Below are 23,330 nucleotides of genomic sequence, written 5' to 3'. Positions count from 1 at the left end.
ATCTTGCCCATTTCAAAGAGTAATTAAGAGTTTGCTGGGGTTCAAGAGTCAAGTAAAAGTGGGTGATGAATTTCCTGTCCTAAAGGATAAGCAAGCCATAATTACACTTGAATAATTGGTTCTTACCATTGCTCCCTACAGCTGAGCACATTGCGGTGTTCAGTATTCTATCCTACGTGGATTTATAATATAATCTGAGAGAAAGATAAGAATAAACCTGTTTCTAAAGTTGATAGCAACACACATAAAAGTTGCTGGTGAATGCAGCAGGCCAGTCAGCATCTCTAGGAAGAGGTTCAGTCGACGTTTCAGGCCGAGACCCTTCGTCAGGACTAACTAAAGGAAGAGTGAGTAAGGGAATTGAAAGTTGGAGGGGGAGGGGGAGATCCAAAATGATAGTTGAAGACAGGAGGGGGAGGGATAGAGCCAAGAGCTGGACAGGTGATAGGCAAAAGGGATACGAGAGGATCATGGGACAGGAGGTCCGGGAAGAAAGACAAAGCGGGGGGGACCCAGAGGATGGGCAAGGGGTATAGTCAGAGGGACAGAGGGAGAAAAAGGAGAGTGAGAGAAAGAATGTGTGTATAAAAATAAGTAACAGATGGGGTACGAGGGGGAGGTGGGGCATTAGCCGAAGTTAGAGAAGTCGATGTTCATGCCATCGGATTGGAGGCTACCCAGACGGAATATAAGGTGTTGTTCCTCCAACCTGAGTGTGGCTTCATCTTTACAGTAGAGGAGGCCGTGGATAGACATGCCAGAATGGGAATGGGATGTGGAATTAAAATGTGTGGCCACTGGGAGATCCTGCTTTCTCTGGCAGACAGAGCGTAGGTGTTCAGCAAAGCAGTCCCCCAGTCTGTGTTGGGTCTAGCCAATATATAAAAGGCCACATCAGGAGCACCGGACGCAGTATATCACCCCAGCCGACTCACAGGTGAAGTGTTGCCTCACCTGGAAGGACTGTTTGGGGCCCTGAATGGTGGTAAGGGAGGAAGTGTAAGGGCACGTGTAGCACTTGTTCCGCTTACACGGATAAGTGCCAGGAGGGAGATCAGTGGGGAGGGATGGGGGGGACGAATGGACAAGGGAGTTGCGTAGGGAGTGATCTCTGCGGAATGCGGGGGGGGGAGGGAAAGATGTGTTTAGTGGTGGGATCCCGTTGGAGGTGGCGGAAGTTACGGAGAATAATATGTTGGACCCAAAGGCTGGTGGAGTGGTAGGTGAGGACCAGGGGAACCCTATTCCTAGTGGAGTGGCGGGAGGATGGAGTGAGAGCAGATGTACATGAAATGGGGGAGATGCATTTAAGAGCAGAGTTGATAGTGGAGGAAGGGAAGCCCCTTTCTTTAAAAAAGGAAGACATCTCCCTCGTACTAGAATGAAAAGCCTTATCCTGAGAGCAGATGCGGCGGAGACGGAGGAATTGCGAGAAGGGACTGGCATTTTTGCAAGAGACAGGGTGAGAAGAGGAATAGTCCAGATAGCTGTGAGAGTCAGTAGACTTATAGTAGACATCAGTGGATAAGCTGTCTCCAGAGACAGAGACAGAAAGATCTAGAAAGAGGAGGGAGGTGTCGGAAATGGACCAGGTAAACTTGAGGGCAGGGTGAAAGTTGGAGGCAAAGTTAATAAAGTCAACGAGCTCTGCATGCGTGCAGGAAGCAGCGCCAATGCAGTCGTCGATGTAGCGAAGGAAAAGTGGGGGACAGATACCAGAATAGGCACAGAACATAGATTGTTCCACAAAGCCAACAAAAAGGCAGGCATAGCTAGGACCCATACAGGTGCCCATAGATACACCTTTAGTTTGGAGGAAGTGGGAGGAGCCAAAGGAGAAATTATTAAGAGTAAGGACTAATTCCGCTAGACGGAGCAGAGTGGTGGTAGAGGGGAACTGATTAGGTCTGGAATCCAAAAAGAAGCGTAGAGCTTTGAGAGCTTCCTGATGGGGGATGGAAGTATATAGGGACTGGACATCCATGGTGAAAATAAAGCGGTGGGGGCCAGGGAACTTAAAATCATTGCAAAGTTTAAGAGCATGAGAAGTGTCACGAACATAGGTAGGAAGGGATTGAGTCGAGGTATGCAGAAACGAGTTCGGTGGGGCAGGAGCAAGCTGAGACAATAGGTCGGCCAGGACAGGCAGGTTTGTGGATCTTGGGTAGGAGGTAGAAACAGGAAGTGCGAGGTGTGGGAACTATAAGGTTGGTAGCAGTGGATGGGAGATCCCCTGAGCGGATAAAGTCGGTGATGGTGTTGATAGATCTATTCTGAAATGTTAGTTTTATTTTTTACTTTTATAGACTGTATAAAAATAGCAATGATTTGCCTGACTTATTTATCTTTTCTAAAATCCTTGTGATTGTAAATTACATGTTAAGTTTAGTAGCAGTCCTGCATGAATCAGGATGCTTTGAGTTCACTCAAGAGCACAACAACCCGGGTTTATACTGTGGTGTTCTTGGGAGAACTATCCTAATAGATGGATCAACTTTCAAATTAAACATTTAAAACCTAAAAATAATTGAACGTAGAAATTGAAGTAGGCTGTTCATCCTTTGGCCCACTCCGCGATTCAGCATGATCATGGCTAATCCTGTATCACGATATCAGCTTCGTACTCTTCCCCCCATACTGTTGATGTTTGTTTTGGTGTGGGAATCCAGCCATCTGAAGTGACCTTGCTTCCTTTCCCTTCTGAACTCCCATCATTTCATCACCTTCATACTCCTCATCCATATAGGCCATCCTAAGGCTAGTTGTAGAACCCCCATCCAAAGGGTTCATCCTCCCAGCTTCCTGTCTGTTGAGTCCTGCTATTTATCTAACTCCAGTGAATACAAGCATAGTCCAGCATCTGTAGCCTCACATTTACACTTATCAATTTGTAGCCTCTACCTAAACATTCACCTTCCCCTTCCTCCACCTGCCTCCATCTGCCCTCCTTGTGTTCTCTTTCCTTATCTGTCTCAACCTATCAACCTCCAGCCACTCTCTCTTGACTCCAACTCTCCCCCTTGGCTGGCTTCATTTCCTCATCATCTCCTTTCTCACCTGGATCCAGCTGCTGCCAGCCAGCCCCTGTCTCACCCTTTCCTCTCACTTTGTACCAGCTCTCTCACCTCTACACTCTCAATCCCGAAGCAGGGTCTTGCCCCAGAATGTTGACTAATACCTTTGCTCCGCAAATGCTGCCTGATCTGGTGAGTTCATCCAGCAGTTTGTATATTTTTGTTCCAAGTCTTTTTTTTTTGGTAACAATCCCTCTAGAAATGAGTCTGGTTAACCAACACCTTTTGGAAGCAAACATTGCAAGCACTATGTCAGGTAAGGCCTCATCAAGGCTCTCTGTAATTGTAACAAATCATTCTTGCCCCTGTATTGAAATTCTCTTGCTATGGAAGCCAACAAAGCATTTGCCTTACTTGCTTGTACAACTTGCATGGTTGCTTTCAGTGAGTAGGACATTAGTAGGGCCTAATTTGGAGTATTGTGAGCAGTTTTGGTCACCTACCTACAAGAAAGATGTAAATAAGGTTGAAAGAGAACAGAGGAAATTTACAAGAATGTTGCTGGGACTGGAGGACGTGAGTTATAGGAAAGATTAAATAGGTCAGGACTTTATTCCTGAAAACTTGGAAGATTGAGGGGAGATTTGATAGAGGTATACAAAATTATGAGATAGAGTAAATGCAAGCAGGGTTTTTCCACTGAGGTTGGGTGGGACTACAAGTAGAGGTGATGGGTTAAGGGTGAAAAGTTAAGAGTTTAAGGGGAACTTGAAGGAAAACTTCTTCACTCAGAGGGTCATGAGAATGTGGAATGAACTGCCAGCACAAGTGGTGCATGCAAGCTCGATTTCAACATTTAAGAGAAGTAGAATAGTGGAGACGAGGATGACTATGGTCCTGGTGCAAATCGATGGGACTGGACAGTTTAAATGGTTTGACGCAGACTAGATGAGCCAAAAAGCCTGCTTCCGTGCTGTAGTGTTCTATGACTCTCTGACTCTAGTGTAAAAAACCATCCACATACCATTTTTCACATCTATGTGGGGTCTCCCTGCTAACTTGAATGGTTCTGGTGGGTCTCATGGCAATGTTTCAAAGAAGGGTAGAGGAGATTTATTTTCTTTATTGAGAGATACAGCATAGTAAGAGGCCCTTCAGCCCCAATGAGCCTGTGCTACCCAATTACATCCATGTAACCAATTCACCCACTAATCAGACGTCTTTGGAATGTGAGAGGAAACTGAAGCACCTGGAGGAAACCCACACGGTCATGGGGAGAACATACAAATCCCTTATAAACAATGATGGGAATTGAATCCAGGTCGCTGGCATTGTAATATTCTTATGCTAATTGCTAGGGTACCCGGCAGCCCGGTGCCCTGATAAATATTTATGCCACAATCAATGTCACTGAAATGTTTTCTGGCTATTTTCACTCTGCTGCCCATGTGTGCTTCTGAATTCACTCTCTTGTATCATAGAATCATATAGCACAGAAACCTACCCCACAACCCACTGAACCTGTACTGACTGTCAGCCATCCACTTTCAATAAAATCATTTTATTCTCCCTATATTCCCATCAACTCCACTCCCGCCCCCACCCAATTCTGTCACTCAACAACATACTGTACTAAAGATGGTTTTTTTGAAGATTAGCTTTATTTGTCACATGAATTATTGAAACACTGTGAAATCTGTCGTTTTGCATCAACGACCAACACCGTACATGGATTGTGCTGTGAATCAGTCCTTTTGATTTTCAGGCTCTGATCTCACTGGTCTGCTTTACTTCATTGCATGTTAGAATTGGTATTCTCCTGGCACTGACGTGTTAATGAAGAATTAAATCCACCAAGTCTAAAATGCCATTTGTTTAAATTTAGGTTCATGCTTTAGGGAATTTCGTTTTGAAACTGAGATCAACCAGATGGCTAATAGAATGTTCTCTCTAGTGATATGATACTGTAGTCAGAACTCTGCCAGAAGTTATCAAGAAACATTCTACTAGGCAGTAATGCTATTTTGAGCAACATATATGCATTTACTTATTAATTAGTGGTTTCATCTGACTTTCTCCAGTGACCTGGTATTTGGCAAATCAATAGTGCTTTGTTGTTGTCACCACATAAGTTTCAAATTTTGTAAGGAAAGCAGTATTTTAGTAAATATGGTCCAAAGTGGAAGGACAACTCACCTTACACTCTATGAATTTGTCAGGTTGTGCACTGGCAAAGTTAGAACCTAAGTGTGGAGGAAAGACAAACTCCATAGAAGTCTACAGCACATTACAGGCCGTTCGGCCCACAATGTTGTGCCAACCAAGTAACCTACTCTAGAAACTGAATAGAACTACCCTACCAAAGAGCCCTCTATTTTTCTAAACTTCCTGTTTAAGAGTCTCTAAAAAGACCCTATTGTATCCGCCTCCACCTCTGTCACCGTGTCAAAAATTTACCTCTGACGTCCTCTCTCTACCTCCTTCCAAGCACCTTAAAACTATGCCCCCTTCAGCCCTACGAAAAAGCATCTGGCTATCCACACAATCAATGTAGAGCTGGTGACCAGAAGTTATTCATAAGGATTCCAACAGAACAGCAGTGAATCAGCCAAGTGACACTGCGAGTTGTAACATTTTCAAAACTAGTACTCTGCTATTAGTGCTAATCAGACACCCACTTAAATAATAACAGTAGCACAGAATCCTTGGAGCGCGAGGCGCTGGAAGAAGTGGTGCTAGGTGTTTCTGCAGACCTGGGCAACTTCTTCCAGTTCATCTGCAAAACAGTTTATTCTTCTTTTCTCATCTCTCTTCTTTTCTTTTCAAGGTGGCTGAGGTCCTGTCAGAGTCCATGATCTACAGCTGCAGCTGAAACTATGGTCCTCCACAGGTGCTGGATTCTCATTCTCAGACTCAGAATGCAGCCTGGTGTTTCAATATTTCCAGGAACAGCCTGGAAGACATGTGCCTTCGGGGTGCAGCCTTGTGGATGACCCACTTCCTTGTCGATGCCACTGACTGAAGTAGCACAGGGGATTGAAATGTTAAGATAGCAGGCAGTGTACACTGATGTCGAAAGAAGACCCCCGCACTCGAGTGATCCATCTCTCTCTTTCTCTTGCTCTCGTTTGATGGTGAATGACAGCCTTTCAGTTCCCCATTCGGGGGGCTTGGAGAAGCGATGTGGCAGATTGTAACATTGAAACAGTGAGCTGCCGGACTCCCCTCTCTTTGTTGTAGGAGTGATCCCTCTGAGATGTCAAAGTATTGGGATGGACAGTAGCTTATTGATGGACTCTAGATCATGGAACTCTTGGGCGCTTTGCTATTGCTTCCATGGGGGTAGGGTGTCAGTGCTTTTGCTGGAGCAAGTGGGAGGGTTGATGCTTTTGCTGTGTCTGAGGGGGGAGGGGGTCTTTGGCTTTCTGACATTTCCGTCACTCATTCTTTGGCTTTTTTCTATTTGGTGTATGTCTGTAAAGAGTAAGAATTTCAGGTTGTAGACGCTTGCCCTCGACCATCCAGCTTGGCGCAGCAAGGTCACCACAGGAGCCCATGCAGCTGAAGTCAGGCGCATCATCGAGGCGCAACGAAAGCGTGCTGTGCGCAAGGCCTGAGCAGCATCCACTGCCACGACAGCACCCACCCACTTGTGTCCCACATGTGGGCGAGCCTTCAGGGCCCGGGTTGGCCTCATCAGTCACCTCCGGACCCACAGCCACCAATCTCCCATTTGACTTTGAAGTCATGGTCATCTTCGACTACGAAGGACGAACAACAACAACAACATACCGTGTACATTCTCTGATATTAAATTGAACCATTGAACCATCCCAGAGCTTATCAAAATAAACATTAACAAGTTTAAACAGAAAGCACCAGGAGACCACATTACAAAGTGAGATTTGCTTGAGATAAAAACACAAAGAACTCTAAACGATTAATGACACTTGTTAAACACCAATTAACCATTTCAGGTGCTCTAGAAGTCTTGGAGTCCAACACTCTCCAGCCCTTGCAGAAGCCCAAAGAGCTCATTACAATGTTCCCTTGGAATATCAACCTGGCTTCTTAGAGACAGTTATTAAGAATAAAAAATAGGGCAGTGAGTAAGAATGATGGTTTCAGAAGGTAATCGATGGACAGAGTTTATGAGCAAGCTATCATTGTATCATAATTACAGTATACTATGCCACAGCTTCTAAAACATTATATGAAGAAGTCCATATTTGCACAAGGTATCTGTACTGACTTTGTTCATTTACAGTCAATCAAAAGAACGCTGCAGGTGAATTCCTCCGTTGATAACTATTAGAAGTTAGTACACAGTTTTATAGTACTGTAGAGGTAATTTGTTCTGTATTTCATTTAAATACATTATTCAGTTAAACGGTGTTTGTCTTTTTTAAACTTTTTAACTATTTCTATGAAACTTCGGCTCATTGGGCCAAAATGTACTGGTCCCAAAGTGTCCCAATTAACTGGAATCCACTGTATATACATTTCTTTTTGTAACTTATAGTAGTCTGTTATGTATTGCACTGTACTGCTACCACAAAACAACAAATGTTGGTGATAATAAACCTGATTCTGATTTTGACATTCAGCCCATTGCATGTATGCCAGCCCTCAAAGCAATCCCATTCACCCACTTGTTTCCTCAATGACTATTCTGGATTACATGCCCATCAACTCCCCTCTGATTCTCCGATCTCACCAACAACAACGCCTGAGGTCAAGTTTGAACTGAAGTGGCCAGAGTTATGAGGCAGCAGCTCTGCAGTCCTTTCCTACCAAAACAGAGCTATGGTATTCTCCCTCCTGGGTTTGCACTTTAATTCTCAGCTTGTTCTACAAATTGCAGACTTACACTGTCTTTCTTGCTTTGAATTTGCTTCAAAAATGTGTTGATGCAATTTAGAGAGTACATGGTGCTGCTTGACAGTGAAGTGAATTGCCTGCAGTTCTCTCTATCTCCCTTTGGTGTGGATCCACACAGAACTGACCTGCACTGCCTGCAGCCAAAGGAGTCAGTATTGAAGGTTGTTATTTGCTGCTTTGCCTTCAGCCACAGAGACCCCACAAAGTCCATGAAGTATGAAAGCTTTCCATAAAGCTGTCATGCTGATTTTTTTTTCTGATCAATTTCCATAGTAGCACAGTGGTGTATTTGGTAGAGCCAATGACTCAAAGCTCCAGTGGCACCTAATTTGATCCTGACCTCCAGTGCTTGCTGCATCGAGCTTGTATGTCCTTCCTGTGACTGTGTGTGCTTCCCTCCACATTCAAAGTAAAAGCCAATGCAAATTATCCCCTGCAGTGTGTTGATGGGTATCTGATTGAAAATAAAGTAGCATGTGGCTATCAAAAAATGAGGAGGATGGAATGACTGGTATTGGTACTGATGTTGATTTATTATTGTCACATGTACCAAGACACAGTGAATTGCCTGCTGTTCATACAGATCAAATCATTACACCCTGCATTGAGGTAGAATAAGGTAAAACAATAAGAAAAATGTGGATGGCACTGTGGTATAGTGGTGAGTGCAAAACTGCACAGTACCAGCAATCTGGGTTCGATTCCCAGTGCTGTCTGTAAAGAGTTTGTATGTTCTCCTCTGCGTGCTTCGGTTTCCACCCACAGTGCAAAGGTGTAGGTTAATTAGTCATTGTAAATTGTCCCATGATTAGGCTCGGGTTAAATCAGAGGATTGCTGGACGGTGTGGCTAGAAAGGCTTATTCCTCGCCATGTCTCAATAAATAACAAAGACTAAATACAGTGCAGTAAACGATAAAGTGCCAAATCACAGCAAGGTATTTGTCTGCACCAACCGCCGCCGCTGGGCTATAAACGTGCAGGAGCAATGTTCAAGGACACAACACGCTGCCTCAGCTGAGGCTCGAACTCGCGACCTTCAGATCACTAGTCTAACACCTTAACCACTTGGCCACGCACCAACATTGTAAGGTCAAGAGTCCATTCCGTCAAACAAGAGGATTCTTTAAGAGTCTGGTAAAATTGGGACAGAAGGTGGTGGTACAAGCTTTCAGACTTTTCCATCTTCTGTCCACTGGGCGAGGGGAGAAGAGAGAATGTCCGAGGTGTGCGGGGTCCTTCTTTATTCTGTCTGCTTTATTGAGGCAGCGGTAAGTGTAAACTGAATCTATAGAGGGCTGGCTGGTTCATGTGATGTGCTCAACCCTGTCCACAATTCTCTGTAGTTTCTTGCGGGTATGTGCAGAGCAGTTGCCATACCAAACTGTTATGCATCCAGGTAATGGATGCTTTCTCCGGTACATCAATTAAGAATCTATAAGGGTTAACAGAGATGTGACGAACTTCCTTAGGCTCCTGAGAAAGTAGAGGCATTGGTGAGCTTTCCTGGCTGTGGCATCAATATGGTTAGACCAGGACAAGCAATTGGTGATGTCCACTCCTAGGAACTTGGAACTCTCAATGCTCTCAGTCTCAACACTCAGCAGCCCTCGTCGAGGGATCAAAAATAGAAGGGGCAGAAATATCAGGTTCCTGGGTGTTAACATCTCTGAGGATCTATCCTGGGCCCAACATATCAACGCAGTTGCAAAGAAGGCATGGCAGCACCTATGCTTCATTGGGAGTTTCAGGATACTTGGTATGTCACAAAAGACACTTGCAAATTTCTATAGATTTACTGTGGAGAGCATTCTAACTGGCGGCATCATCCTCTGGTATGGGGGGGCGCGGTACATGGCACAGGATCAAGGTAAGCTGCTTATAGTTATAAACTCAGTCAACCCTATAATGGGTACTAGCCTCCCCAGAATTCAGGATAGCTTCAAGGAACCTCAAAAAGGCGCCATCCATCATTAAGGACCCCCATCACCCAGGACATGCCCACATGCCCTCTTCTCATTGCTACCGTCAGAGACAAAGTACAGGAACCTGAAGGCACGTATTCAGCAAGTCAAGGATAGCTTCTTCCCCTCTGCCACACATGATGACTGCCTCGCTATGTTGTTTTTTTTTCACTACTTCTTTAACTTTTTAAGTACGTATATATGTGTGTGTTTGTGTGTGTGCGCGGGCGCACCATTAACTCTTCGTGGAGTCGTCGGGGCGCCATCATGACAAGCTTTTTTTGGTATGCTCATCGTACAGCGTGTCTTGGGCATCTGAAACCTGGCGAAGCCCATCCCTCTCCAGGGTTTTTTTTTACGAGGTCAAGTTGTTGATATTGTGGGCCAAGGAGCCTGTACTGTGCTGTAATGTTCTAAAATGAAACAGCACTACAACTGATTTCCTAAAACCCAGAAACACTGTTGGCACCCATTTTGGCCTAAGTGCGCCAATACTATGCCTGCTATTAATCAATTCGTACGACCTTTTTATGCTTTTTTTTTTGGAATTCCATCTAGGTACAATGGATATTGATGGAATTCCACTAGTACACTATTTGTTTAATAGTGGAATTCCTTTAATTTGTAGTCCACTGCCTGAAGAAATTTGCCCAAAAAAGAATGGATTGCCAGAAATAAAGTTCTTTTACAAATCGCTGCCCATGCTCCAAGCAGCTGCAGCTTGAGATAACTGGCTCGGAACTGAAAGCAGCTTGACTCTATTACTCAAACAGCCTGTTGGACTGTGCTTTTTTTTCACCTTCTATCCATACTGAAATATAGTATCTCCTGTCTTTGATCTGTATAGAGGGGTTCACTAAAGTGGTAGAAGGCTGAATCAAAAACAAAGCTTGCCTTTGTACCTTTGGCCTACTGTGTATTTCATGACCCAGGACATCCGAAGTTACATTCTGGCAAGTGAAAATACTATACACATAAGCTGTGACATATCAAACATAGCACTGAGTATCTCTGATGCAACATAACACTTTACAATATTCCCATGTGTAAAGAAGGGCATTTGCCTCATCAGATATTTATCAGGTGATGAAATTACAATATTGCTTTGCACTGCTGTAACTATACGTTATAATTATGTGGTTCTGTCTGTGTTAGTCTTTGGTTTGTCCTGTTTTCTGGGATATCACTCTGGAGAAACATTCTGTCATTTCTTAATGCATGTATGCATTTCTAAATGACAATAAAAGAGGACTGAGAGTTCTCATAATCTAAAAATCTCATCAGTTCCAATTCAAAGATTCAAAGCAAATTTATTACCAAAGACAGTATTAATTATACTCCTTGAAATATAGTCAAGAGGCTGAGTACAGAAGAGTGGGGGATAACGTTGTTGAGTGGTGTGGGCTTAATTGTCTGCAGCTCAACATTACTCAGACAAAGGAGTTGGCGGTGGACTTCGAGAAGGTGGAAACACCCTGCATTCCCATCTCCATCAAGGGAACGGATGTGGATGTCGTCCTGGACTACAAATACCTGGGAACTCACTTGAACAATAAACTCAACTGGACTAAAAATACAGGGGTTCTGTACAAGAAGGGACAGAGCTGACTGTACTTCTTGAGGAGGCTCCAGTCATTCAATGTTCTACGACTCAGTAGTGGCCAGCATTCTATTCTACGTCGTTCTCTACAGGGGCACTAGGGTGAGAGCAGCTGATGCGAAGGAGATCGATAAGTTCATCAGAAAGGCTGGTTCTGTTCTGGAAGAGGAAATGGATTCCCTGGTAGTTGTGTCTAAGAAGAGGATGCTGCAGATGCTATGGAGCATTATGGACATCCCTCTCTCCCTCTCCAAGACATACTGGACAAAGAGAGGAGCACTTTTAGTAACAGATTTATTCCACCAAGGTGCACCACTAAATGCCACAGGAGAATCTTTCTCTCTGTCATTATAAGACTCTACAACTCCTCCTCCTTAAGTATATAAGTATATGGTTTCATTCTACATCTGTGTTTTGCACTATTACTTTTTAATGCACATTTTGTATTCTTTTTCATATCACAATGCTTACATTTTGTATTTTAAAGTATATATTCCTGACTGAGCAACTTTAGAACAATAATCTTGTCCTATCTTAAATTGGTCTGTTTACAGGCAGTCACAAAGCATGAAACCCAAATAACCCAATTTAAAAAGAAAGACTAAAAATCACTGCACAGAGAAAGAGAGAGAGAAAAAAGAACCACAAGTCAAGCAAATAATAGAAGCAAGCCAACAGCATTCCAAACCAGAATGAGTCCTAATTCCGCTCCCAGAGCAGCGAGAGCAGGCCCAAGCTTCGGTCCCAGCCCATCACACCAGCGGGGCGAAAACCCACGCAGCAGCCGGATCAGTTCATGGCCTCAGTACCGCAGAGGAAGAAGTGAACATTCTCAGGAGATCGAGTGAACTCGGCCTGACCTTTGCCTCCATTCCCGACACTTGGGCTTCCAGACTCTCCGTGCCAGTGTTTAAGTTGCCAACGTTTAAACTGCCCCTCCCGTTAGGGCTGGGACACCAGCACCATGATACGCTTGGGCTGCCCAGCCATTAGCTATTCTCAATCTCACCAAATTGGCTCAGTGCCGATTTGTCACCTGTCTCTCTGCAACCTACTCTCTCTCACCTACTCATCAATTCCCCTTTCACTTACCTGCCAACTACCTGCAGCAGGAACAAGCTCAGAACCTCCCGGCATATTTTTTTCATGTGTGTGGGCAGAAATCAGAATACCTGAGAGAAACTCACCTGATAACAAGAATATGTAAACTCCACAACGGCAGTACATTACACCAGCTGGAATCCAGGCCCCAGGCCACTGGAGCTGTGAAACCCCAGTACTACCAGCTCTGGCACCCACTGCTCCACTGGCCAAGAGAGGACTATTTTTTGCAATAACTAAAACAATATTCAAGGACCACTGCTTTGTCACAATCTGTCATTATGAAATATTGTAATTTCAAGTATTTTCTCATTTTGTATTAAGACTTGTCACCTTGTGGAACTCAGCCTTATACTTCTGTAGCTTGGTAGAGTATAACCATTCTTCACTCTGTCAGCTTCGAGGATCATCACCTCATCATTGCGGCGTGGCTTGTGAGTTCTTGAGATCCCAAGGCCGATGCCACCTGGAGCTTATTCCTGATTGGGTCAGGCATGGTGGTAAGGTCAAGGGGGACAAAGAGCGATCCAACCCAGATCTCAATATTTGAACTGGCGGAGGAGGATGGCACATCACAATCGCAATGAACGTGTAGGAAGGCTGCAGCAGTGAAGGGTCGCTATTCACATTGTATTTCATGCCACCGGACCCTGATCCTGATCTGTCAAGTTCTATGTATTGGCTTCTCATGCATCAGCCTCCCTCTGTAAAACAAAGTCATACACAGGCGTTCTCCATTTTGGGAATAACCCCTTAGCAGAGCATCATACACAACTTAAGTAATAGCACTACTCCTAATACTCTGTCATTCCCTTGGTTACCAAGGTAAGTAAGTCAATTTTTACTGGATATAATTAAGTCATACACCAATAAATAAAAACATTGTCTAAAACCCAGAGGCTACTTATGTTCATTTCTAATTTTTAATTGCCTTTTTTACCAGCAGTTTCATTAATTCAAAAACTATTCAACACCATCAAAATGTTCATAATCATTTTCACTAATACAAATGGCAAATATGTTCTACTGTAAGTAATAACAACTTCAGAGACTCCTGATGCAAATCTGCAACTAACCACCACAAGTCACGTTAGGAAGCTAACTGGGGTTCTCTGCATAATGTTTGTCCTTTATATCACATGAACAGCCTGCTACAGGCATCGCGAAAGGCTTCCTCTGCTCTTTGAATCCTCATCCAGTCCATGTGCAGTAACCCTTGCAGTATAATGCTGGTGCAAAGTGACTGGTTTGTACGGCGATTAACCAAGCCCAGTGTAAGTGCAGAGTTCATCTCACTACAGCACAAAAGAGAACAAGACTCAGGCTGCATTTACCTTAGAGTACAGCTTTCTGAGGCTTGCACCGCCAAGTGACGTTAAACTGCAATTAGTAATAACCTGGTTGCCAAACTAGAGGCGTTGCCAACTTGGCAAATTTCACCTTAATCATTAGTGTCACACCAATTCACACCCATGTTATATTTCTAGCGTAAATATGACCTCTGCTACATCATTGTCTTTCTCTCTTTCGGCTCAGCTTGACAGTGTAGTGGGTCACTTTGTTATCCATTCTTCTGACAGAGTGCATCATTCTGTTGCAAAAATTGTAATAGACTCACAAGGTTTGTGCCAGGACTGTTCTGATCTGAGAGTAGAGTGATGTTATAATTGTGTTTGCAAAGGCACAATCGTGTCCCTTTGGATTATTACTATGATTCTGCTGAAATACCAGTTAAGCAATTGACTAGTGAATGAGTCTGCAACATGGATACACACTGAACATTTATATCCTCCCTCAGAGTTGTTGACCAATGCACCAAATATGGTATAGAGAATTCTGATATTTAGACAGTTAAAGTCAAAAAGAAGGTAATAATTTTCACAAATTTAGGAAGTATGAAAGAAATTTGAAGTCAGTATTTTTATTGTTTAGATACAGTATTAGTAAAGGAGGGAGCCAGTGAATGTATGGGAGGATCTGTGCTGAGCCGAGTAGCTGTTACGCCATTGATGTTTAGGGCAACGATGAAGGTTTCCAGCTCTGGTGGTGTTCAGGGCTTCCTTCATCATGTCTGTAGCTTCCTCTCGGTTTTCTCTACTGCTGGACTCAGGAATCCACCGCACTCAGATGTAGAAAGATTCTTCATTTCTGTTTTCATAACAATTTTGTTTTACCAGATAGTGTTGTTAGCCCTGAACTGAGCCCACGCACCTGGAGAAGTGGTGGACCACTCTTAGTCTGACCTCTACCCTTTGACCTGTTTGGCATGGGTGACCCTACCAAGAGCCAAAGTATGAAGCCCTGACTCCAGGTAACAGGGCTCTCTGGGTCATTGAGGCACACAAGTTGTGGTTGTCTTGGAGAAAGGGAGGATCCAACAGCAATAATAATTGAAATGCTCACCTTACTTTTTTTTTCACAAACCCGGCTAGGCAAGAGCTGTGGTGAGAAACAGTGTATCTACTGCCACCAAGACACCTTTTCTTGCCTTCTCATGGATGCACAGATGTTGCATTCTTTTCTTTTATACATCTGCCCATGTTAAAGCTGCAAACATAATCATAGTCATAGTCATAGTCATACTTTATTGATCCCGGGGGAAATTGGTTTTCATTACAGTTGCACCTTAGATAATAAATAGTAATAAAACCATAAATAGTTAAATAGTAATTTGTAAACTGTGCCAGGAAATAAGTCCAGGACCAGCCTATGGCTCAGGGCGTCTGACCCTCCAAGGGAGGAGTTGTGAAGTTTGATGGCCATAGGCAGGAATGACTTCCTATGACGCTCTGTGTTGCATCTCGGTGGAATGAGTCTCTGGCTGAATGTACCCCTGTGCCCACCCAGTACAAACCCGACCAGTGATAGCATAAAGGGTTCTGATTCTGATTCCTTACCACCGAACCTCTCACACTTCCTTCTACGTGAGCCCATAAATTACTTGTACTTCTTTCTATTTATCATTAGCTTTCTTCATTGATCATTACTGACACACCATGGCGTGATTTGATCCTTTTATCATTTGATGTTTTAAAACATTGGTTGATGGGGTGGAAATACGTCTCTACCAAAGGAGGCATAAGGCATTCCTTCCCTCCGGTAGCCTGCTGGTCACCCTTGGGTAAGGTGTAGCCTTGCTTAGTCCCCCCCGATCAGGGTCATGTGAAGCCATAGGAGTAGGTGATGGATGGTCAGATGAGCAGCTGGCGCACATCACAAGCCCTGGTTTGCGGCCACTGATGCCAGTCAGACAACCTCTGAAGAGTAATTGATAATGGCTGGGGTCACCTGTCTTGCAACGACACTATCCAGAAGAAGGCAATGGCAAATCACTTCTGTAGAAAAATTTGCCAAGAACAATCATGGCCGTGGAGTCCATAACTGCCCACATCATATGATATGGCACTTAATGATAATGAAGATACTTTAGAACATAGAACACTACAGCACAGTACAGGCCCTTTAGCCCATGATGTTGTTCCATCCTTTTAACCTACTCCAAGACCAATCTAATCCTTCCTTCCCACAAAGCACGTGTATATCCTAAGAGTCTCTAATGTATTATAATAATAACTTACTTACACAGCACTTTTTATATGTGCTTTACAATGGAATAAAGTGGAAGCATAAAAATAAAGGGCAAAATTATATTAGTTAAAGGCAAGGTTAAATAAATTGGTTTTCAGTTGGCTCTACAATAAATTTAACAGTTTTAATTTAACAGTTCTGACCTCTTTGTTCTTAGCCCTTGGTACCAATGAAGTCCCATCAGCACTGAGAAATAGCATCTCCACTTTGAACCCAGCACTCTATAACCTTCCAGTTTCAACAGTAAGTTCAGGCAATTTTGATTGTAACTGTATTTTAGAAGACAGGAGTTTTTCTGTTCTCCTGTTTCCATTTATATCTCCTCTGACTCCCCCTGCCTTATTACCTTCTTTCTTTGGCCTTGCATCATCCACCAACTAATTTGCTCACCCAACCCATACTTTACCCCTTTTATAGAGCACTTGCTTTATTTAAGTGGCTCCAAAAGATTCCACTCTCCGTGATAAAAACTGAGAGTGCTGGAAACACTCAGCAGGTCAGCAAGCATCTGGAGAAAGAGAAACGGGGTTAACTTTTCAAGACTAAGACACTCATCAGCTACTAATGAGTGAATAGTGTTCAAAATAAAGCACTAACCACAGTTTCTCTTTCCACAAATGCTATTGCTGGTAATTTCCAGCATTTCTGTTCATATTTCACATTTCCAGCATCTTTCTGATTTTCAGGATTGATAGGTGTGACATTACCTGCCAATTACAGAATTATCTGCTTTTATTTCCCATGTTCAAATTAATGTGATCAATCTACTTATCTGATGCTAATTTGAAGAGTATGTGTATACAAAAGGCACTCTAAGAACCTCTTCTGTTTTACTAACACTCTCAACAATTCAACCCTTCCAAAAGGTAGTTTCAACTGTGGAAAACTATAGCCATGTCCTTCAGATGGTTGGGTTGTTTTTTATTAATCATCTTTTACCAATTAATAATATCTCAATGGTACAAAATTTAAATAAAAGCCTAAGAATAGGTTGTACTTAAATATTTATACATGTTTCACCTCCCTTCTGCAATAGGTTAATATGAATGAAGAGATAAGTGGCAAAATAACAAAATGCTTACTTTACCTTGGAAATTATTTTTTTAAAGATTGAATGATTAGGCAGGCCATCTTTTGAGCAATAAATTAATCTTAATGCTTTATTTCCATTTTACTTCAGCTGGAAGCATCTTGTCATCTATTTCTCTCAATCAGGCAACTTTCCAGCTTTCTCACTGCCAACTTAAGTGGCCATATGGCTGGTGCCCTTTTATCATTCTTCTGGCATTAGCTTGTCACTACCTCCTCTTGGGTAAATCAGGCTCGGTGGAAAATCCCACTCTAAAACCTGTGACAAAGTGTGTCACAAAAGAACATGGCATATTACGGCACACACCTATTTCCTCCAGGACTGGTTCACTAGAAACTAGATTTTTTTTTGATATTTCTTCATTTTCTTCAATGTAATTATAATGAATTGAAAAAATCCCATATTTACAAAAAATGTGACAGACCCTCATCTGCTTTACTCTTATTTATAAAATACATACGCCCTGAGAAGAAAAGAATATATAAATCTGCAGGAGTTGATGTAAGACTGACTTCACTGTATTATTTTTTTTAAACCTGAAAAGTTAGGGTATCATCTGCCAACTTGTACTTCTCTCCTTTCTCCACCTTTTTATTCTGGATTCTTCTCCCTTCCTTTCCAGTAATGATAAAGGTTATCAGCCTAAAATGTCGACCATGTATTCCTCTCCATAGATGCTGTCTAACCTGCTGAGATTCTCTAGAATTTTGTGTGTGTTGCTCAAGATTTCTGCCATCTACAGTAAAGTGCGGGGTGCCTAAGACTCTTGCATAGTACTGTAGTAATTTTATGTATTGCACTGCTCTGTACTGCTGCAAAAAAAAGCAAAGAAACAACTTTCTTGACATATGAGAGTGACAATAAACCTCATTCTGATATAGGTCTCTATTGTGGACTGAAAGTGGAAGGGGGCAGGGAGAGGGGAATCATGGTTGGGAAAAGGGAAAGGGAGGGGGAGTGGGAAGCACCAGAGAGACATTAGGTAATGATCAATAAACTAATTGTTTGGAATCAAAGGACCTCTGCTGGTCTCTCAGGGCTGGGTGTGTCTGCACCCTTGCCACCCCCCAACCCTGGCACACCCTCTCTTCCACCTGTCCCACATCCCACATGCAGCACTCCATCCTCACCATTCCCAAAAATCTTTGTTCCCACCAGATTTACAAACTCACTCTTGCTCCACATTGACAAATATAGTACTATGCAAAAGTCTTAGGCACCCTAGCTATATATATGTGCCTAAGATTTTTGCACAGTCCTATACAAAATCTATCCTGTCTGAAATATACATTTCATTTCTAAATTTCCATATTAGCTGGTTGTTATAATGAACTAAATCATTCATCTTCATAATCTATATCAATAGAAATGGATTTAAAGGTGTCAGACCTGAAACAGTAATTCAGCTTCTCATTCCACAGATACTGCCTGACTTGCTGGGAGTCAGCTGCTTTAAAATCCCAAGTGTTAACACATGGGATCACCTATTCTAGGCCAGCACATTGATGCAAGCACTAGGAAAAAGTGCCACCATCTCCACTTACTAAGAAGGTTCAAGAGATTCAGTGTGCCAGTAAATATATTAATAAACTTCTACAGTCATACTATATATGTTAAAGGTATCCTGACTGGTTGCATCATTGTCTGGTATGGCAATTTGAACGTGCAGGAATGTAAGATGAGTAGTCAACTCGGCCCAGTACATCATAGAGTCATAGAATCATAGAACAACTGCAGCACAGAAACAGGGCCATCAGCCCATCTAGTCAATGCCATACCATTAATCCACCTAGTTGCGTCAACCTCTACCCATAGGCACATCCCTTCCCATCACCAATAGCATCAACATGAAGCTCTCTCTCAAGAAGGTTGAATCTATCATCAAAAGACTGCACCATCCAAGCTATACTGCATTCCTGCACCTACCATTGGGGAGGAGGTACAGGCTCTTGACGTCCCACAGCAGCAGATTCAAAAACAGCTACTTCCCTTCAATCACACAAAATGTGGAGGAACTCAGAAGGCCAGTCAGCATCGGTGGAAAGGAGTAAACAGTCGACGTTTCAGGCCAAACCCTTCATCCAAAGATGCTGCCTGGCCTGCTCCAGCATTTTCTGTGTATGACTTTGATTTCCAGCATCTAGAGATTTTCTCTTGTTGTAATTCCCTTCAATCATTTAATCCTTGAACAACCCTAATCAGTAACTCAGTACGATCACTTTCACCTTTCTGCATGACTATCAATTTTGTTTATTTTTGTTCCAATTAGGCTCTTACTTGTAAAATTTGACTATAAATAATACTTAACGTATGTTTTCCTTAAGAATGCTGCTATGTAACTGTGACAATGCAAACTGTACATTGCACTTGTACATATGACAATAATCTCAAATTTGACTTTGATTTTGTACCCCTCATCTTCAATTTTAATTTTTGATTTCTAGCATCTGCTATTTCTTTGTTGATTTTCATTTATCATTGGGAGCTAAATTGGAAAAGTGAAGACTGTAAAGAAAAACTTTAAAATGGTTGTTAACCCTACCATAGCATTGAACATTTCTTGTTACTCAATGTACTGAAGTCAAAGCAAATTAATATTTTAATAAAGTATTACCTCCCATTACCTCTGTTCTCTTTCCCATACTCTCCCTCTAATCGTCAATGCCTCAACAATCATTTTCATACCAAACACTCCCCAACCAGCTCCTGATTCTATCCACCTATTAGCCACGCTGTTCACTTACTAGACCCCTCCCCCATCTGGTCCCATCTGCCCTTTGCCCCTCCATTAATAATTCTCACTATCAGCTTTCTCACTGATTTGTAGCCTTTGTGGCACCACGTATCACCCTTCAGCCTCTGTCTACACCTTCAACTCCCCTCCCGCATTTACCTTTATCTCCTTGTCTGTTTCCATCGACCTTCTGGCTTTGAGCTTCTGGGAGCAAATGCAGTAGCTTGAAAACCTGGATGACTTAACTCCTTCTCTTTCTTCCATGGTACACTGTCCTGATATATTAGATTTCTTCTTCTTCATGCCTTTACCTGTTATGCCTATCTCCTTCCACCTTTCCAGCTTCTTACTTCAACCCTCCCTCCACCCCCCGGCCACCCATCCACTTTTCCCCTCACTCTGTCACCTACCTGCTTGTGCACTTTCCTCACCCCCACCTTCTTGTTCTGGCTTCTTCCCCTTTCCTCTCCAATCCTAAAGAATGGTCTTATTGTGAAACTTCTACTGTTCCCCTCCATCCATGCTGCCTGACCTCTGGAGTTCCTCCAGCATTTTGTGTGCATTGCATAAGATTTCAAGATTCAAGATTCAAGATTCAAAAAACTTTATTGTCATTCTAACCGTACATCAGCTCTGCAGGGCAGAATTAGACAGCGTTTCCCAGGAGCAGTGCAATCATAACATAACAAACACAACACTAAATAATAAACATAACAATAAATAGTAAAACACAACAGCCACATGTCAGTTAAAATCAAGTTATAAGTGTCCAGTGCAAGTTAAAAGTGTCCAAAGCAGAGTCAGGTAGAGCAGCTATTTAGCAGTCTGACTGCCTGTGGGAGGAAGCTGTTTAGTAGCCTTGTGGTTTTAGTTTTGATGCTCCTGTAACGTTTGCCTGATGGCAGAAGAACAAACAGTTCATGGAGAGGGTGTGAGGGGTCTTTAATGATGTACCGTGTCTTCTGGAGGCATTGACTCTGAAAGAGGTCTTGGACAGAAGGTAGGAAGACCCCAATAACCTTCTCTGCTCCCCTAACCACCCTCTGCAAGGCTTTTTTGTCGACAGCACTGCAACTGGAGTACCAGGTTGTGATGCAAAAGGTCAGCACACTCTCAACCACGCCTCTGTAGAATGTAGTTAAGGTATTAGTGGAGAGTGATGCTTGTTTAAGCTTCCTCAGAAAGTGCAATCTCTGCTGGGCCCGTTTCACAATCCCAGTGGTGTTCCTGGACCAGGTGAGATTGTCCGAGATCTGCACCCCAAGGAACTTGATGTTTTCACACCTGCAGAATCTCTTGTGTTTAAGACTAAATAACACCTTCTTCTCGACTACTATCAGACACCTGAACTCATCACCTCTTTCACATTATCTTCCTGGTGGTGCTGCCATGTTCTCAGACTCTTAATTCCACCATTTTTAGTTATTCTGTTATTGCCACCTCAGTGGCCCTTTTTGCTGAGATTCACATTGTGCTATGATCTTTGCATCATTCTGCTGCGTTAATTGCTGCGTTTATTCTAACCACGTATGTCTGCTTCATATGAGTAAGGAACATCATTGCACCTGTCATACAGTACTGTGCAAAAGTCTTAGACACCCTAGCTCTCTCTCTATATATATATAGATGGATAGATAAGGTGTCTAAGACTTTAGAGACCCATATCAGAATCAGGTTTATTATCACAGACATATGTCATGAAATTTGTTTTTTTTTTTGGAAGCAGGACAGTGCAATGCATAACATTACTACTGTACTGTGCAAAAGTCTTAGGCACCCTAGCTATATATACGTATGTGTGTGCGCCTAAAGATTTTGGACAGCACTGTATAAGATGAAAATCAGTCTAAATCTGAGTGTGAATTCAAATCTACCATATACCTCCATGTCTCCCAACTCTATCATCTGCTTCTCCTCCCCTCTCCAACTTGGCATTGTTTTACCCTTTATCCTTCACCATTCCCTGGCCCAACAATCACCTACAAGCTCCCACCTCATCCCTTCCCCTCCCCTCTTTATATTGGCTATCTCTCCTTTTCATTCTCAGCCCTATCGCAGGAGTCTTCACCCAAATTGTCTGCCAGCCCTTTCCCCAACAACCTGAGTTCCTCCAGAAGTTTGTTTCTTTCCCCACAGCATCTTCAGTTTCTTGTATATCCATTAGATAAAGTATTAGTGACAAACAGTTTGAAAAAAAACTTTCTTAACTCGTGTTTTTGTTTTCACTTTTGAGAACATATTTGTCTCTGTTTCCCAAATAGAAAAAAATCATGCCCCCATTCATCTTCCCACACATTGCAAACGGAGACAGAAAATGCTCTCTCTGGGAACGAGTAGAATGAAATGAAATGCATGTTCTGCCACCAAAGCAGTGTACTGGGCAAACAATACCAGAGCCAACTTGTGAATGCCAGCATAATTTTTCACAGCTATGCAACAAAGGACATTTCATTCTGTAGATAATCTATTAGTTATAGAATTGAACATCTTCAGGCTCATTAATTGATAGAATAGAGAAAAGTCTTTGAATGACAGTTCACTCTTGTACTGTGCAGTCTAGTCTGCATAATCAACTGCTATACTGGAGCAGCAATGACATTGGCACAGACAGGAATTCAGCACTTGAGTTTTAGGGAAAGGTTGAACAGGTAAGGACTTTATTCCCTAGAACAGATGAGGATGAGGGGAGATTTGACAGACAAACACAATGTTCCGCCTAATTTCTAATGACCAGTGTGCACAAAAACCTTGGGCTGTGCAATGATTTACCCAGTGACAACAAGATGTGCACAATGAATAATTTCTTCAATAAAAACAGTATAAATATGCCAGTTCTAAAACCTGCAGAGAACTCATCGCAAACTCCATGTTGTCAACACCGTCTGCATCAGAAACTGGGAAAGGAAATATGACTGTGCACGATTGTGAAATATACTTAACATGCCAATGAGTTAGAGGGTGACAACCATTTATGCGCAGTTTATATTTGTTTCTGCGCTGGTAGCACTCCTTAGAGGGAACATTGGAAGTACAATACAGTTCAAAAGTCTTAAGCACACACACATATATATATATATAGCCAGGGTGCCTAACACTTTTGCACAGTGGAGCGGGAGCTGACAGTGAGCAGCAGGAGTGTGGGACAGATTTCAGACGAGGAGTGCCAGACCTGGGGAACGGGGTGGCTGCAGACACCCAGCCCTGAGACACCAGGCAAGGTCATTTGATTCCAAACAATTTGCTTATGGATCATTACAGGATGTCTCTCAGATGCTTCCCTCTCCCTTCCCTTTTTCCCAACCATGACTTGCCTCTCCCTGCCGCCTTTCCGGTCTCAGTCCACAATAGAGGAACATTCAG

The 23,330-nt window shown here is 42.8% G+C and overlaps 1 long non-coding RNA gene across 1 annotated transcript; it reads right to left on the bottom strand.

The window, feature by feature from the left end:
- Positions 1-14,458: 14,458 nt before the first annotated feature.
- On the bottom strand, positions 14,459-18,881 carry LOC134344740 (uncharacterized). Its single transcript, XR_010017508.1, has 3 exons — positions 18,626-18,881; positions 14,962-15,105; positions 14,459-14,706 (listed from the first exon to the last, which is right to left on the bottom strand). It is a non-coding gene; the product is annotated as an uncharacterized LOC134344740 (long non-coding RNA).
- Between the last annotated feature and the right edge of the window lie 4,449 nt (positions 18,882-23,330).

Source organism: Mobula hypostoma, chromosome 4 (genome assembly GCF_963921235.1).
Source record: "Mobula hypostoma chromosome 4, sMobHyp1.1, whole genome shotgun sequence".
Lineage (NCBI taxonomy): Eukaryota > Metazoa > Chordata > Chondrichthyes > Myliobatiformes > Myliobatidae > Mobula > Mobula hypostoma.
This window is presented reverse-complemented; position numbering and strand designations above follow the sequence as displayed.